This window comes from Saccopteryx bilineata, chromosome 8 (assembly GCF_036850765.1).
Source record: "Saccopteryx bilineata isolate mSacBil1 chromosome 8, mSacBil1_pri_phased_curated, whole genome shotgun sequence".
Lineage (NCBI taxonomy): Eukaryota > Metazoa > Chordata > Mammalia > Chiroptera > Emballonuridae > Saccopteryx > Saccopteryx bilineata.
In genome coordinates this window covers 43915790-43932386 of record NC_089497.1, presented here as the reverse complement: position 1 = coordinate 43932386, position 16597 = coordinate 43915790, and the positions used below count along the sequence as shown (strand labels likewise).

At 35.2% G+C, this 16597-nt stretch overlaps 1 protein-coding gene across 7 annotated transcripts in view; it reads left to right on the top strand.

The window, feature by feature from the left end:
- Positions 1–16597, top strand: part of ZBTB20 (zinc finger and BTB domain containing 20) — an 894540-nt gene that overhangs the window by 243689 nt on the left and 634254 nt on the right. The gene's annotated exons all lie outside the window — the stretch shown is intronic.

Sequence of the window (16597 nt, the reverse complement as noted above, 5' to 3'; positions counted from 1 at the left end):
TCTACAGGATTATCACCTCAAACCACCTTTTTGGGAGTTCCTCACAGGGAACCCCCTTATGTCAATCTACTGAAATGTTTACATTAAACCACTTTTTAAGATGTTCTTATTTTCATTAATTTACAAAGTTAATGTAAATAACACCAAGCCACTTCTTATCTATGTATAACTTCACACACATACTAACTACTTGTAAGTCAGTTTATCACAGTACAGAGTTATGGCACTAAGCCACTATATTAATTCCTGTCTAAATGGCATAACTTTACTTAATTTTAATAATTATTTTTAATATCTTTTTAATTACTTTTATATATCTTCCATATTTTTATATTTCTATATATTTAATTACTATAACCTTATATTACTATAACACTTGGTCTGCTGAAGGCCTAGTCAAGGCACATATTAGAAAGCAATCAATGAACAACTAAGGTGTCACAACAAAAAACTGATGATTGATGCTTCTCAACTCTCTCTGTTCCTGTCTGTCTGTCCCTATCTATCCCTCTCTCTGACTCTCTCTGTCTCTGTAACAAAAACAAAACAAAACAAACAAACAAAAAAACGAATGGATGAAACATGCTCAACTATACTCTCTAAAATTTTACAGATTTGTTATTTGTAAAACCCAAGGTTAGTTTGGCCACAAAGAGAGGGACTGACTTCACTGTTACTCTTAACTGTTCTTATCAATTAATTCCATTGCTCACTCTGAAGCCAGGGATTGGTAGAGGAGCCATAGGGATTCTTTTTTTTTAATTAATTTTAATGGGGTGACATTGATAAATCAGGGTACATATGTTCAGAGAAACCATCTCCAGATTATTTTGACATTTGATTATGTTGCATACCCCTCACCCAAAGTCAAATTGTCTTCCGTCACCTTTTTTTATCTGGTTTTCTTTGTGCCATAGGTATTCTTGAACTATCATTTTTCCCTTTGGCAAATTGTCTTTTATAGTAGTATCATCAAATCTCTTTTTCTGTATATCAAGGCTGTGAATGAAAATGGAAGGTCAAACTGAATATCCTTAGATTTAATTTTTTTTTTTTTAGATTTAATTTTTTTAAGTGTTAGTCTCATTGTTGGCCATAGTTTAACATTGAGCTTTTTAGGAATATGTAATTACCTTTCCATTTGAGTTGAGCACCGGAAATCTGTTCTTCTCATCTTTCATTCTGAAGCAGATATTTCTCCAAATGCTTCATTCAAAATTAAATTGTTTATCCATAACTAGACGAGGACATGTGGTGGTAAATTATTGAAATTGACGAGATTTGATTGAATTTTCCTGAGTTTAATGTGTCTAATCAACATTGCACTCACGGCATTATTATTTTCCCATTGCTTGCTGCAATAGTAGATGACAGTATTACCATGACCCAGGCTGATACACTATGAAGAAAAAATGCACAAGGAAATTGACAGTCTACAGTAAACATTTGAAAAACAAAGACAACATTTCATAAATGGTTGTTTTAGCTTTATAGGGTTTAATTTTTTTTTCTTAGAGAAACTAAAAGTTTCTCAATATAATGTTGATAGGCTTTACATACATTTTAATTTATAAACCAAATTATAGTGTGATTGATAACACAACATTGTTATCATTTATACCATTGAATCTTACCAGGGAAATTTCAATGATTTCATTGTTATCACAGTAATGAGAACCAGAAATGGAGGAAAAAACTTTCTCAGAAATATGACAGTATACAATTTTTGTTATGTAACTTAGGTGATCATATAATTTGTCATTGAAACCATAACTGAAAGATGTTTGCTTTTAAAAACTATCCAAGTAACAAGAATATTAAATCACAATGAAAGAAAGTCATTATTATAGTGAAGCCTCAAATACCACATATTAAAAAAATAAAGTACTCCTTATAACTTGTGAGCATTTACTATAATGTTATAGAATATCAGCAATTTTTAAAGAGTGCATGTGGCAATATATGCTTGAATTACAAACCAAATTTCACATTTTGTTCTACTCAAGCTATATATTTGAGAGCACATATCAAGAATGGGTTCAAGTAAACTTCTGAATCAAGGCTAGAAGTTGTCAGTGAATATTTAAAAACTACATTTCTGATTAGTCTTTTTTGACATGTTTCAACACCGTGGCAGAACTAAACAGTTGAGACCCAGAAACACTATTTTATACTGATTATTGTATTTAGGATAGTATTTATTTTATTCAGTTTGTCAAAATTTTCAGCATATATGTTTTTATTTTCATAACGATATGACTAGAGTCTGCTACAAAGTACCATGTAGAGATTTGTTCATTGTTGTAGCTATAGATGTTTAATAAGTCTCAAACATATTTTACCACTATTCTTTATTGAATTATTGGCATAAAAGCAGAAACTGTTGCAACTAGAAGATAATTTACATATTATCTTTTAAGTCTAATTCAATTATTTTACAGATGGGGAAATGGAAATACTGTTGAATAGTTCTAGACAACTACAGAGTGAGGAATTGAGCAATACAGTACTTCTTACTTCTCTTTAGTTTCCTTTTCACCATTCACCACTATACTGAACATATTTTTTTGCTATTTTATTTTTAAAATGCATGCACATGGTAAACAAAAATAAAAATAAAATGGTACACAGGATATAAAATGAAAAGTATGTCTTTACCAACTTACAGTGCTGTTACCAGAGATATAGTTACTTTCAAGGGTATTTATATACAGAAATATACCTGTGTAGAGATATTTTAAAAACAGAGAGGGAATCATACTATTTTTTCTTTTATTTTGCTATTTATTCTTAATATTATATCTTAGAGATTTTATAGTATTGAAAATATCGTATATTATACTGTATCATCTTTTTTATGGTGCCTAATACTTCCATTTCATGGATATATGGCTATAACTGTATGTATTTACTTACTTTATGGGCATTTGGTTAGTTCTAATTTGTTTTCTATTTAAAATATTACAATAAACAGACTTCTAAATGTATCTTGTACTTATTTAAATATATATATAATATAATTTCATAGACATATTTGTATAATTAAATTTTGTTAGCTGAGGGAGGTGTAGAGATAGAGCAAAAAAGGACCAAAAAAGAAAAAATAAACTCATGGACACAGACAGCCATGTAGTGATTATTGCCAGGGAGTGGGGAGGTAGAGGAAGGAGATTATAGGGGGATAAATGGTGATGGACAAAAACTTGACTTGATATGGTGTCAGAGATGTGTTATAAAATTCGGTCTCTGAAAGCTGTATAATTAACCAGCATCACCCCAATAAAATTCAATTAAAAAATAAAAATTTTCCTTCAAAAATATTGTTCTAACGTATACATCTAACTATAGTATTTGAGAAATTCTGCTTTTCCACAACTTCAACAGTACTGGGTTTTTTTTTTGTTTTTTTTTCAGTACTGGGTTTTAATGATTGTTTTCCTACTCTGAAAAGTAAGAATGATTATTTCATTATTGTTTTGATATGAATTTATGAGATAGATGAAACAACATTTAAAAATTTTTACTGGCCATTTCTGTATATTTTTTAAAAAATATTTTGCTGTAAATACTTTAAAATTTTTTCTATAAATCTTTTTAAATCTTTTATTAATTTGTATAACCTCTTTGTATATTAGAAAAAATAATGCTTTTTGATTTTTACTATGCTCTTTTTAAATAGCTGCATGTATCAATTATTTCCTTTATAGTATAGAAAATATATCAAAAATTACTGTATTTTCTTTTAGTACATTTGTGATTTAGTCTTTTAATATTTATGTCTTTAATTCAACAAAAATTTATTTTTGTATACTATATATTTTTTAATTTATTAACACTTATTTTTGGAAATTAAAATAAGTAATTTTATCACTTAAATTAAAAAGATTACTTTTTAATCCCATGAATTCCTTAGGAAGGTGGAAGTCAGCACTACTGTAAAAATGAAGTTCTAGAAGAATAACTAAAATGTCAAAATTGATATGTTTTTATCAGTCAATGATGTCTATTGTTTATGACAGAAAAATTCCAAGAAGCTCCTTCACTTATGAAACTACATTATTATATTTTAATAATCTAAGCAATGATTAAATCTGTGAAAGCATCATAGAATAAATCAAACCCCTAGTGAGATACTTTTAACAATTCCAGTTCATATGTTAATGTTAATTTTACTTACTTAAGAGGAGCTCTTACTTATCTAAGATCCTAAACTGTACAAATAAAGTCAAAATGTGAACACTGTAATTTAAGCAGGATGCAATAGCCAGGTACTGGGTAGATATATTTGTACCTTGAAAAGTTCACTTTAAGTTGTCATCATTACTAAGTAAAAAGGCAATTACTCCCTATGGTTTTTCTAACCTTAAAAAGCAGCTTAACTGCTAGATGACTCTAACGGTTCTGATGACTGACATCTTTGTAAGATTTGTAAATAAGTAAATGTTTCATTCACTTAGAAAAGTTGAATATTTAGCAATAAAAGAGCATTACTGCATTTAATGTCTATTATATTTATGACTGATAAGGAGACAGGTTGAAATGCAAAATCTAAATGGGGAGAGGAATCAATAAATTCAATTTAACTTTTTCCTTTATACTCTTTTATTGATTGATTGATTGATTGATTGATTGCCAGAGTCAGACAGAGGGACAGATAAAGACAGGAAGGGAGAGAGGTGAGAAGCATCAATTCTTCGTTGCGGCACCTTTAGTTGTTTATTGATTGTTTTCTCATCTGTGCCTTGATGGGGGGGTGGGCGTGGCTACAGCAGACCGAGTAACCCTTTGCTTGAGCCAGTGACCTTGGGCTTAAGCTTGTGAGCCTTGCTCAAACCAGATGAACCTGCGCTCAAGCTGGCAACCTCAGGGTCTCAAACCTGAGTCTTCTGTGTCCTAGTCCAATGCTCTATCCACTGCACCACCACCTGGTCAGGCTCTTTCCTTTAGTTTTAATATGATATTCTTCTCTTCTATTATAAAAGTAATACATCATTGTGTTAAAACATTTGAAAAGCACAAAAAAGCAGAAAGAAGACAGTAAAAGTATACTTGATATTATTACTATTACCTTTAAAAAAATTATTATCAGCATTGTGATATGTGTATGTGTGTGCATACAAAAACATAGGATTATACTTTATACATGGTTGTAAATTCTGATGTTTTGAGTAGGAATATCAAGGGTTGGGCAAAAGTAGGTTTACAGTTGTTCCTATGGACAATAATACAATAATTAATACATAATAATCCAAGAATAAACTAGAATAAACTGTTTCATTTTCTCACAACTGTAAACCTACTTTTGCCCCACCCTGTGTTATGAACATTTGTTTTTGTTAATAAATAATTTTCCTGTGGCATGATTTTTTATTGATTCTAGTGTTCTGTAAAATGGATATGTTCTAATAATTTAGTCAATCTTTTTTATATTTTTATTGAATTTATTGGGTGACATTGGCTAATAAAATGATAGGTTTCAGGTATACAATTGTATAATATATCATCTGTATATTATATTGTGTGTTCACCACTCCAAGTCAAGTCCCCTCTTGTCACGATTTCTTCCCCTCCTTTACCTTCCTCTGCCTCCTTTTCCTCTGGTAATCATAATACTGTTGTTTGTGCCTATGAGGTTATTTTATTTTATTTTATTTATTTATTTTTGTATTTTTCTGAAGCTGGAAATGGGGAGAGACAGACAGACTCCTGCATGCGCCCGACCGGGATCCACCCAGCACGCCCACCAGGGGCCGAGGCTCTGCCCACCAGGGGGCGATGCTCTGCCCCTACAGGGCATCGCTCTGCCACCACCAGAGCCACTCTAGCGCCTGGGGCAGAGGCCACAGAGCCATCCCCAGCGCCTGGGCCATCTTTGCTCCAATGGAGCCTTGGCTGCGGGAGGGGAAGAGAGAGACAGAGAGGAAGGAGAGGGGGAGGGACAGAGAGGAAGGAGAGGGGGAGGGGTGGAGAAGCAGATGGGCGCTTCTTCTGTGTGCCCTGGCCGGGAATCGAACCCGGGACTTCTGCACGCCAGGCCTATGCTCTACCACTGAGCCAACCGGCCAGGGCTGTGCCTATGAGGTTTTTTGTTTGTTGGTTGATTAATCCCTTTACCTTTTTTGTGTGCGTATATGACAGAGACAGAGAGAGGGACAGATAGAGAGAGAGAGACAGTAAGGGAGAGAGATGAGAAGCATCAATTCTTTGTTATGGCATCTTAGTTGTTCATTGATTACTTTCTCATATGTGCCTTGACTGGGGGCTACAGCAGACCGAGTGACCCCTTGCTCAAGCCAGTGACCTTGGGTTCAGGCTGATGAGCTGTGCTCAAACCAGATAAGCCCGCACTCAAGCTGGCGACCTTGGGGTTTTGAACATGGGTCCTCTGTGTCCCAGTCTGATGCTCTATTTACTGCTCCGCTGCTTAGTCAGGCCCTTTTACTTTTTTACCCCAGTCCCTAACCCTCTCCCCTCTGACAGCTGCATCTATGAGTTTGTTCCTATCTTATTTATTAGTTTATTTAGTTCATTAGTTTCTACATATAAGTGAAATCACATGATATTTGCCTTTCTCTGAAAAGCTTATTTCATTTATTATAATACTCTCCATGTTCATGCTGTTGCAAAAAGTAAGGTTTTCTTCTTTTTTATGGCCACATAGCAGTGTTGGGATTTAGCCAGTTCGTACCAGTTCAGCAAAACCAATACCTAATTTTTTGTTAAGTTCAGAAAACCAGTTGTTAAAATGGCATTTGTGCCTGACCTGTAGTGGCGCAGTGGGATAAAGCGTCGACCTGGAACACTGAAGTTGCCGGTTCAAAACCTTGGGCTTGCCTGGTCAAGGCACATATGGGAGTTGATGCTTCCTGCTCCTCCCCCTTCTCTCTCTCTCTCTCTCTCTCTTTCTCTCTCACTCCTCTCTCTCTAAAAATCAATAAATAAAATAAAAAGTTCTTTAAAAAAAATGGCATTGTAATCAGGGTTCTCTCTCAGGTGGGCGCCTGGGCAGCCACCCAGTGTGGAAATCACAAATTTACATTACTTACTCTTTTTTAATGTTCATCTGTGCAAGAGTGTATTGTGTTCCTCTTTTATTGTTCTTATTTAAGTATTAAATGTGTGAAATAATAAACTACCTTAAAATACATCTTTTTTTATACTTAAAATGGTCATTAGGGCAGAGAACTAGTTGTTAAATTATTTGAATCCCACCACTGCCACATAGTATTTTATAAATGGTCCACAGGTTTTTTCATCCACTTATCTGCTGATAGGCATTAGGGCTGCTTCCAAATCATGGCTACTTAAATAATGCTACAGTGAACATAGGGGTACATATAATCTTTAAGATTGGTTTCTTCAGATATATTTCCAGAAGTGGAATTGCTGGGTCATAAGAAAATTTTATTTATAATATTTTTTTTTTCTGAAGTGAGAAGCGGGGGGCAGTATACAGACAGACTTGTGCGTGTGCCCTATCAGGATTCACGTAGCATGCCCACCAGGTGGCGATGCTTGGCCCATCTGTGGTATTGCTGTGCTGCAACTGGAGCCATTCTAGAGCCTGAGGTGGAGGCCATGGAGCTGTCCTCAGCGCCTGGGCCAACTTTGCTCCCATGGAGCCCTGGCTATGGGAGGGGAAGAGAGAGATAGGAGAGGGGGAAGGGTGGAGAAGCAGATGGGTGCTTCTCCTCTGTGCCCTGGCTGGGAATTGAACCCAGGACTTCCACATACCAGGCCGACGCTTTACTGCTAAGCCAACAGGCCAGAGCCTATTTATAATTTTTTGAGGAAACTCAATACTGTTTTTCACAGTGGCCATATCATTCTACATTCCCACCAACAATGCATCAGAGTTCCCTTTTCTCTGCATCCTCACTGATACTTGTTGTTTGTTGATTTATTGATAATAACCATTCTGACAGGTTTGAGGTGATATCTCATTGTGGTTTGCTTTGTATTTCTCTGATGATTAGTGACGTTGAGCATCTTTTCATATATCTATTGACCATCTTTATGTTCCCTTTGGAAAGGGTCTGTTCAGGACCTTTGTCATTATTTTTATTGGATTGTTTTTTGATGTTTTTTGTTGTTGTTTTTTTGGTGTTGAGTTGTATAAGTTTTTTATAAATGTTGGATATTGACTCCTTAACAGATGTATCATTGGTGAATATGTTCTTCCATTCAGTAGGCTGTTTTTTTTATTTTGTTGATGGTTTCCTTTGCTGTGCAAAAACTTTTTAGTTTGATACAGTAACATTTGTTTACTTTATCTTTTGTTTCCTTTGCCTGAGGAGACATATCAGAAAAAAAATATTATTATGAGAAATGTTTGAGATTCTACTGCCTGTGTTTTCTTCTAGGAGTTCTGTAGTTTCAAGTTTTACATTTAAGTCTTTAATCTATTTTGAGTTTATTCTTGTGTATGGTATAAGAAGGCGGTCTCATTTCACTTTTTTGTACAATTTTCCCAAGACCATTTATTGAATAGACTCTCTTTACGCTGTTGTATGTTCCCTTGCCTCCTTTGTCAAATATTAATTGACCGTATAAGTGTGGGTTTATTTCTGGGTTCTCTATCCTGTTCCATTGATCTATATTTCTGTTATTATTACAATTGCCTTGTAGTATAGTTTGATATCAAGTAATGTGATTCCTCACACTTTGTTCTTCTTTCTCAAGATTAATGTGGCTATTTGAGTCTTTTGTGGTTTTATATACAGTTTCAGAATATTCCAATTTTTTTGAAATATGCCATTGGTATCTCAAGAGGGATTGCATTGGATCTGTGGATTATTTTGGGTAGTATGGACATTTTAATAATGTTAATTCTTCCTATTCATGAACATGGTTTATGCTTCCACTTATTTCTCCCTTAGTTTCTTGAAAGTTCAGTGTCATAATTTTGATCATAGGTCTTTTACATCCTTGGTTAAATTTAATCCATGGTATATATTTGAAATAATTATAAATGGGTTTGTTTTCTTAGTTTCCTTTCTGATAGTTCATTATTTTATTAAAAATGCATCAAAATTCTGGATATTTATTTTGTATCCTGGTACTTTACTGAATTTATCAGTTCTAGTAGGTTTATTTGGTGGAATTTTTAGGGTTCTCTATATACAGTATCATGTCATCTACATAAAATGACAGTTTTACTTCTTTCTTTTCAGTTTGGAGGTCTTTCATTTCTTTCTTGTCTGATTGCTGTGGCTAGGCCTTCCAGTACTATATTGAATAAAAGTAGTGATAGCAGACATCCCTGTCTTATTCCTGATCTTAAGGCAAATGCTTGTAGTTTTTTGCCCATTGAGTATGATGTTGGCTCTATGTTTGTCATATATGGCCTTTATTGTTGTTGAGGTATGTTCCAACTATTCCAGTTTTTCTCTATTAAAAATAACTTATGGGGCCCTGGCCGGTTGGCTCAGTGGTAGAATGTTGACCCTGTGTGTGTATTTCCCAGGTTTGATTTCTGGCCAGGTCACACAGGAAAAGCAACTATCTGCTTCTCCTTCTTTCTCCCTCTCTTCCCTTACTGCATCTATGGCTTAATTGGTTCAAGCGAGTCAGCCCTAAGCACTGAGGATAACTTCCTCCCTCCTCCACCTCAGGCACTAAAGATAGCTCATTTAGGAGCACTGGCTCCAGATGGGGGTTGCTGGGTGAACCCCAGTTGTGGTGTATGCAGGAATCTGTCTCACTATCTCCCCTTCTCTCTCTCTCAAAAAAAGGTATGGTGTATATCATTGTGCACATGTTTTTATTATTATTTTTTATTTTGTTCTTAAGATAAATTGCTATAAGTAGAATAGTTGAGCTCCAGATATATGCATTTTTCAAGATTTGGATGCATTTACCTATAGCACTTACACAGACTGTAGCTATACCAGCAGTCTCTGAAAAGTGTCTGTCTTCTCATATCCACATCGGTTCTTGATATATCACATTATATGGCTCCGAGAAAAACTATGAGTGGTCTGGGAAGGATGATGATACACAGGTGGGAAGAGGTAAGTGACGTTTTTGTTTAGGAGATGTATGCTGCCGCAGGCTATGGAGTGCAGCTTTTTCCAAAACCAACTTTCATTTCAGAGGCGGCTGAGACTCTGGGTATTAACTTGGCACAGTTGAAATGTTCCTATTTGCTTTATGGCAGTGACCTGACCCTTTAAGCACACCCCATGTATTCAGTGATTGAGGCCACTTACTCATACTAATCATTGCACACAGAAAATACATAAAAGATTTGTATTCATCACTCAATATATTTTGCAACTCAAGTGTCATGAAACATTCAGGGTATATTAACTGGCAAATGCACACCTGGAATATGTTACTTAGCTTTAGAAACTGCTAATTTAAAAAAATATCAAATATTTAATTTTGAGGAATAAAATCAGTTTCGGATTTTGAGCATATATATCATCTTTCATTTTGGCCCAATTAACCCAGCAGGTGTGTGCAAATTAGGTCACTACTTTGTCACCGTGGTAACATGCTTTGGGGAGGTGGATCTTAACCACCTCCAGCACAGGTGATGTTGGCTGAGTTAGTATTAAGAGATGCTTTACAAACAAGGCAGAATTTAATATGTCAGAGTGTAGAAAATAGGTCTTATGTCAGTTGCCAACAGATTATATACTATGACATGAAAATAAATAAAGTACCACCTCAAATTTATATTAACGAGAGATCTAATGAGCCTTAGAAACAGAACTTTTATGTAAAACTTACAATCTCTGAAAGGACAGTAAAACTTAATAACAATCATTCATGATGTCATTATTTCATTCCTTCATTGAACAAGAGGTTTGGGGGCTGGGATCAGGTTCTCTGGAATTTAAAGATTTTTTTAAAGTTGTGCCATGGTTTTCAGAGGGTCAGTTCCCTCCTGTCTACTCAGTCTAGTGACTAGATTCTAGTCAGTCTTAGAGGTTCATAAAAAGACAGTGTCTAATCATTTCTTTAAGTGCTGTTTTTGATCATTATTCATAATTGCTTATGGATTAAGAAGTTGGCAGACTTGATTTTTGCTAGCACTCCAGCTTTTAACACAAGTCTCTAACTCAGGCTTCTTCTCACCAGGTGGAAAGTCAGACATGTTTCAAGATTGCTGGTAGAGATTGTGCAATCTGTTTGGCTGCTGAAGGTTCCAAATCATGTGGGCATTCTGCAGCCCCGCAGAGTGGTAGAATTTCTTCACTTATCACTGACAAGTTCACACCTCTCTTGGTCATTAAAATTGTAAATCTGCATTATCAGATGCAGAAAACAGGCCAAATTAATGATATTAAATATAGTTCCAAGGAGGTGCATCTCCCATGGCCACTTTCAGCACCCAGCCACAGATGATATTTCCATCAAGACTGTGGGGCCAATTCATTTGTGGCATCATGTTTTTCAATTTTTCTTAGTACTCTGCCATATATTTGTATTGCTTGTTATAATTTTGAAGCATTTTTGTATATGATATTTTAATTTTGTAATATTTTACACATGAAATTTCAGACACTTGAATCCCTCTGCTGTGTTTTTTTTTTCAGTAGGTTGTGACCACAGCTTTATTACCTTTTTTGTGTATTCAACAGTGAATATTTACAAAACACTGAAAAAACTTTTCAGGATTCCTTCCCATAATCTTTCTGTCTATGCATCACGGAGAGAGGAACAGAGAAGTGTCACAGTGACTTACCCTGTGTCACAGAGTATGTAAATTTATTTTCAAATGAATAGCGGCCCCTGGCTGATTTTCAGGGTTTTTCCCCCCTTAACCTTCTGAGTGTCTTCCAGGTTTAGAGACTAAAAAGGGGTAGCATTGCTAAGTGGAGAAACAGTCGACTCAACTACTTTTTACCTTCAATTTCTCTTTCACCATATACTCCTCCGGCATGTTTAAGTCTTTTTTCCCAATCTATTCCCCAGAGGACACTAAAAACTATTTTTTATGAAGAGCTGGTTCACGCATAAAGAACAGAAGTTCTGCAAAATCTATTAACTTGCTAAAGTAAGGGTATATGCATTGTTCGCTGGAGAACAGTATGCCATATTCTATCTACCCTTTCTTTTCCGGGGAACAAGGCAGGTGGCTGTACAAATTAGCATCAGAACAGTTTTATCACAGTGGAACCCCAGTTTGTTTTAGGAATAAGACTCAAAACAAAAATATGTGAAGGAACTGAATCCATCAAATTTAATAAGAAAATTGTAGTAGATTCAGGGAACTTGGATCCCTGAATTACAGTAACCAAGCTGGAGAGGAAATGGGCAGTTAAACAAAGTAGTGCTGGATCTTTCTTTCATCTTTTGATGAAATAATTTCAGCCCTTTTTAACTGGTATGTTAAAAAAAAAGAGCTTGGTGTATCTGAAACAAAGAGCTTACACAGTTAGTGAGCTGGTTGATTTTTCTACCTTCCTTTACTGAGTATTGTCCTTCAGTACAATACAGAACCATTTCTTTGTTCTCACAAGCTAGCAGTTAAATTGTATGTAAATGTATGCAAATTAGATGCTGTCTAATAAAGAGAGTCATTAGATGGAAGAAATATTTAGTTTAGAAAAAAAAGCAGGTGTATTGTGTAAAAGAAAATGTAAGGCTACAAAAAAGCCCAAACTTTTGTGGACAGTTATAGAAAAAAATATTAAAATAGATTTTTAAAAGGCTTACGTCTTCCTGACCTTTCTTTTGTGCTTATATATATGTGTGTGTTTTTAAAATATTTACATATAAAACTAGGGGATTGGTTCCTTTCCCAGAATTACTGGAAGCACCTTCACCAGGAACATTTGGACTTGAATAATCTCCACAGCAGCATTTTCTTTCTTGAATTAAATGAATTGTAAAATGGATGATTGGTCCAGGAACACTGCTTATTTGTGTTCCTTTCCTTTAGGTCAATAGAGGCTTAGTGGCTCCATATTGGGCACCTTGCAACTGATCATCTTGACTACTTTAAGGTTCCACCCCACTTCACCCCAGCCTCTTACAGCTAGTGTAGGCCTCTTAAAAGACATGTAGACAGACTGTAAGCTCTTAGAGAGGAACCAACAGTTCCTTTTGAACTTGATCAATGCTGTATTAAATGTTTAGCGCAATACACAGCACTTACTAGGCACTCACATTTACATTTGAATGATAAAGTGAGTGACTGAATGAATAAATAACAAATATAATTTCATATATCTTAAACATTTGAAGGGTAAGTTAAATGGTTATGGGTATGTCAAATATCGTTGAAGTTCCTAGCCAACAGTTAGTGAAGCATTTCCTCAGGTTTGGAAATAGCAGTTATATGATAAGTGCATCATGAAAAAAATACTTTGCTTTAGAGTTTCCCCAAGTCAGCTGTAACAGATGTATTGACTGTCTGACATGTGCATCGCTCATTGTGGCAGCTACTGTGGGGTAAAGAGTAGACAGTAGTTTCTCGCTAGAATATCCCAGTCTTCCAGAAGAATCACACATACATACTTAATATATAGCAAATAGTACAAAGTAGAGTTACAGATAAAATATTATGGGATTATGAGAGAGAAATTCTGTTTAAAGAGTGTCTGAGATGGTTTCTTGACGGAAACTAAACTGCACAAAGCCATGAAGTTCACAAAGAGCAGATGGTTGGCTATCTTGAGGTTGAGTTATGGAATTCTCTAAGTTCCAGACCCAAGTTAATAGAAATATAGTATATATTTTTTTCTATTCTCTTATGAATTTTAGCAATAGCTTGATTTTAACCTCTGTGGAAACACAAATGAGGGCTCTGATAGATACAATAAATTATAACTCCAAGTGAAAATTTTAATCACATCCAGCCACTGAATATAAAATAAGGTAAAGTATGCAAAATGTTCAGTTCTAAGGCATTAAAAATATACCTTTTTATTATTATTCATACTGTGTAAGGTTGCCTATGGTATAAAATAAAATTTAGGGGATAAAAGGTTTAGGAATCTAGAATGGAATACATCATGGATGTGTAGCACCTTACAGTTTACAAAGTATCTTTCTAAATTACTATTATATTTTCACAACAACCCTTCAGGTTGCAGGTGAGAGAACACGTTCTGAGGAGTTGACTTACCTAAGGTCACACAGTAAATGTCAGAGGCAGGTTTTCTTGATAGGTGTTCTAGTTCTTTTCATATACCTCATTCTCATCCTGAAACAACGCATGAGATCATTATATATCTATAGCAGCAGCATACATCTTGGTTCTAATTTTATTCCAAATATTTTGTACTGAGTTTGTTTTATATCCACATTTTTCTCCATTTTGATAGGTAATATATGCAGGGCTGAACCTGGAGACCTGCATGGGCAAGGAGAGCTTATTTTGGTAACTGATACGGATATCAAAATTATAATGGGTTTATGGAGTAAAAGTACTTAATTTACTCTCTTGACTTTTGAGTTAAAGAAAAGATTTCAATGTGAAGGTGCAAAATTGGCTGCACTGAACTTATCTTGGGGGTAACCAAAAGGCTCTGGGACTAACAGGTTTTGATATTACTTAGTGCTTATTATTGTTATTATTATTATTTCTTTTTAATTATGCAAAGTGCTAATCAGTTTGATTATGCACAGTGCTAATCAGGTTAATTATGCAAAGTGCTAATCAGTTCTTCTTGAAGCACACAAGGAGAGCAGAGGTGCTGGCAGTGAATGGCATAGCTTGATGGGGTAGTCACGGCACTCATTCCTTATTAAGATAGGAGAAGGCAAAATAGCAAGGGGGATTTATCCATAAAAATAAAGAGGAAAGGAAAGAGAACTCTGAGTACACGAAAGAGTGTGTTTTTGGCAGGACGGTGCTTAAGCATAGAGAGCTGTTATTCCCCCTCTTGCATAGTTTGGTTGGATAGTCTCTGCTATATTTTGAAGGCACTTATTTGAAGCCAAAAAGACTGCAGAGGGAAAGAAACAGAGTATTGTATAGCTAGACAAGTTGTCAAAACAACTTATTGTAGTTGGCAAGCACCAATTCCTGGGAGGGCAGTAGAGGAAGTAGAATCTAATAGACCTATACTTGAAAGAGGACATCAATAAAGAGAATTGAAAAATTAAGGGACTGCCATTCTTATAAAATAAACAGGGCCATCTCACCACTTATTGTTATTGGAATGGCTGTCTGTGTAGCACAGCTCCTGAGGTGAACTGAGGGCGTCTTGGTGCTGGCAGTGGTCTCTATTGAGAGTGGTGATGATGACGAATATGACAATGAGGATTTTATGTAATAGCTCCTAGTTGGATCAGCTTTGTTGCTGCTGAAATCAAAGTGGATTTTAATATTAACTTGCAGGTCTGTGCTTATTAAGCTGGGTGACTTCCTGTGAAGATGAGTTTATGGTAATATGTTCATATATTTTTATAGAACAATGACTGTGGAACTCCCCTAGGAAAACCCTCTTTATTTGGTCCTCCTGTTCTATTCTGTGGTCTGATAAGCTATCAGTGAAATGCTGTGATACCTACTTGTTTGAATGTATTCAAAGAGCAGAAAGCATTACTATGTGAATATTCGTTTAAAAAAGTGTTTTCAGTCCATGTGACTTTTCCTTTACTCTGGACTTTGTGTAGAAGATTTATATATCATCTTTAAAAAGGATGATCTGCTTTTCCTTTCATAACCTGACAGAGTGTTTACTTATCATCCTTTTTTAAGTCTATGTTTAAGCACAACTTATCTTCACAAATGCCTGTAGTGAGCTTGATTTCTGAAATGTCCAAGAAATGTGAAGTATGCTGCAAAGTCATTGGTGGTATCTATATTAATGAGATATTTGCCTAGGCAGTATTGGTACTTGGAATAAGGACACATTTTCAGTTTTCATTTTTATTTTAACTAAGACCATTTTTATTTCAAAATATGAAGAGAATGACATAAATCTTTGGTTTCCAAGGAGAATCTGGAAAGAAATAGATTGTTAGAGGACAGTGCCCACAAATTGAGAAAGCCTGTTGGGGGCCCTTGGAGAATTTGGCTGGGAAATTCTGTTATAAGCAGTCCTTCTGCTCAGCTTCATGGGAGCTTAGTTTTAGAAATAAAACATTACTTCTGTGTTCCCCACCCCCAAAACTAAGATAAGGATGAAATGTTTATGTTACCACCTTACTAATCAAAATCTTTTGGGTTATTTCTTCATACATTTAAATTATTTTTTAATGATTCTACCCAAAGGACACCTTGCAAATTCTATTCATTGATGACATGCTAAACTGTCAATACCTGATACAGGCATTTGAAACCATTTGCAATGTCACTGGAAAGTTTTAAGGAGAAAATGATTTTATTCAAAAGGCAAGTAAAAATTAATTTAATAACGTCTAACTAATATGTCCAGACTCCTGATTAATTGCACACTTGCAACCACATCGCAGTACCCATGCATAGACTCATTCATCCCTTTATGAAGCAAATACAGTGTGTCCGTAAAGTCATGGTGCACTTTTGACCGGTCACAGGAAAGCAACAAAAGACGATAGAAATGTGAAATCTGCACCAAATAAAAGGAAAACTCTCCCAGTTTCATTCCTATTCAGTGCAGTTCGATGTGGGCTCACACACAGATTTTTTAGGGCTCCTTAGGTAGCTATC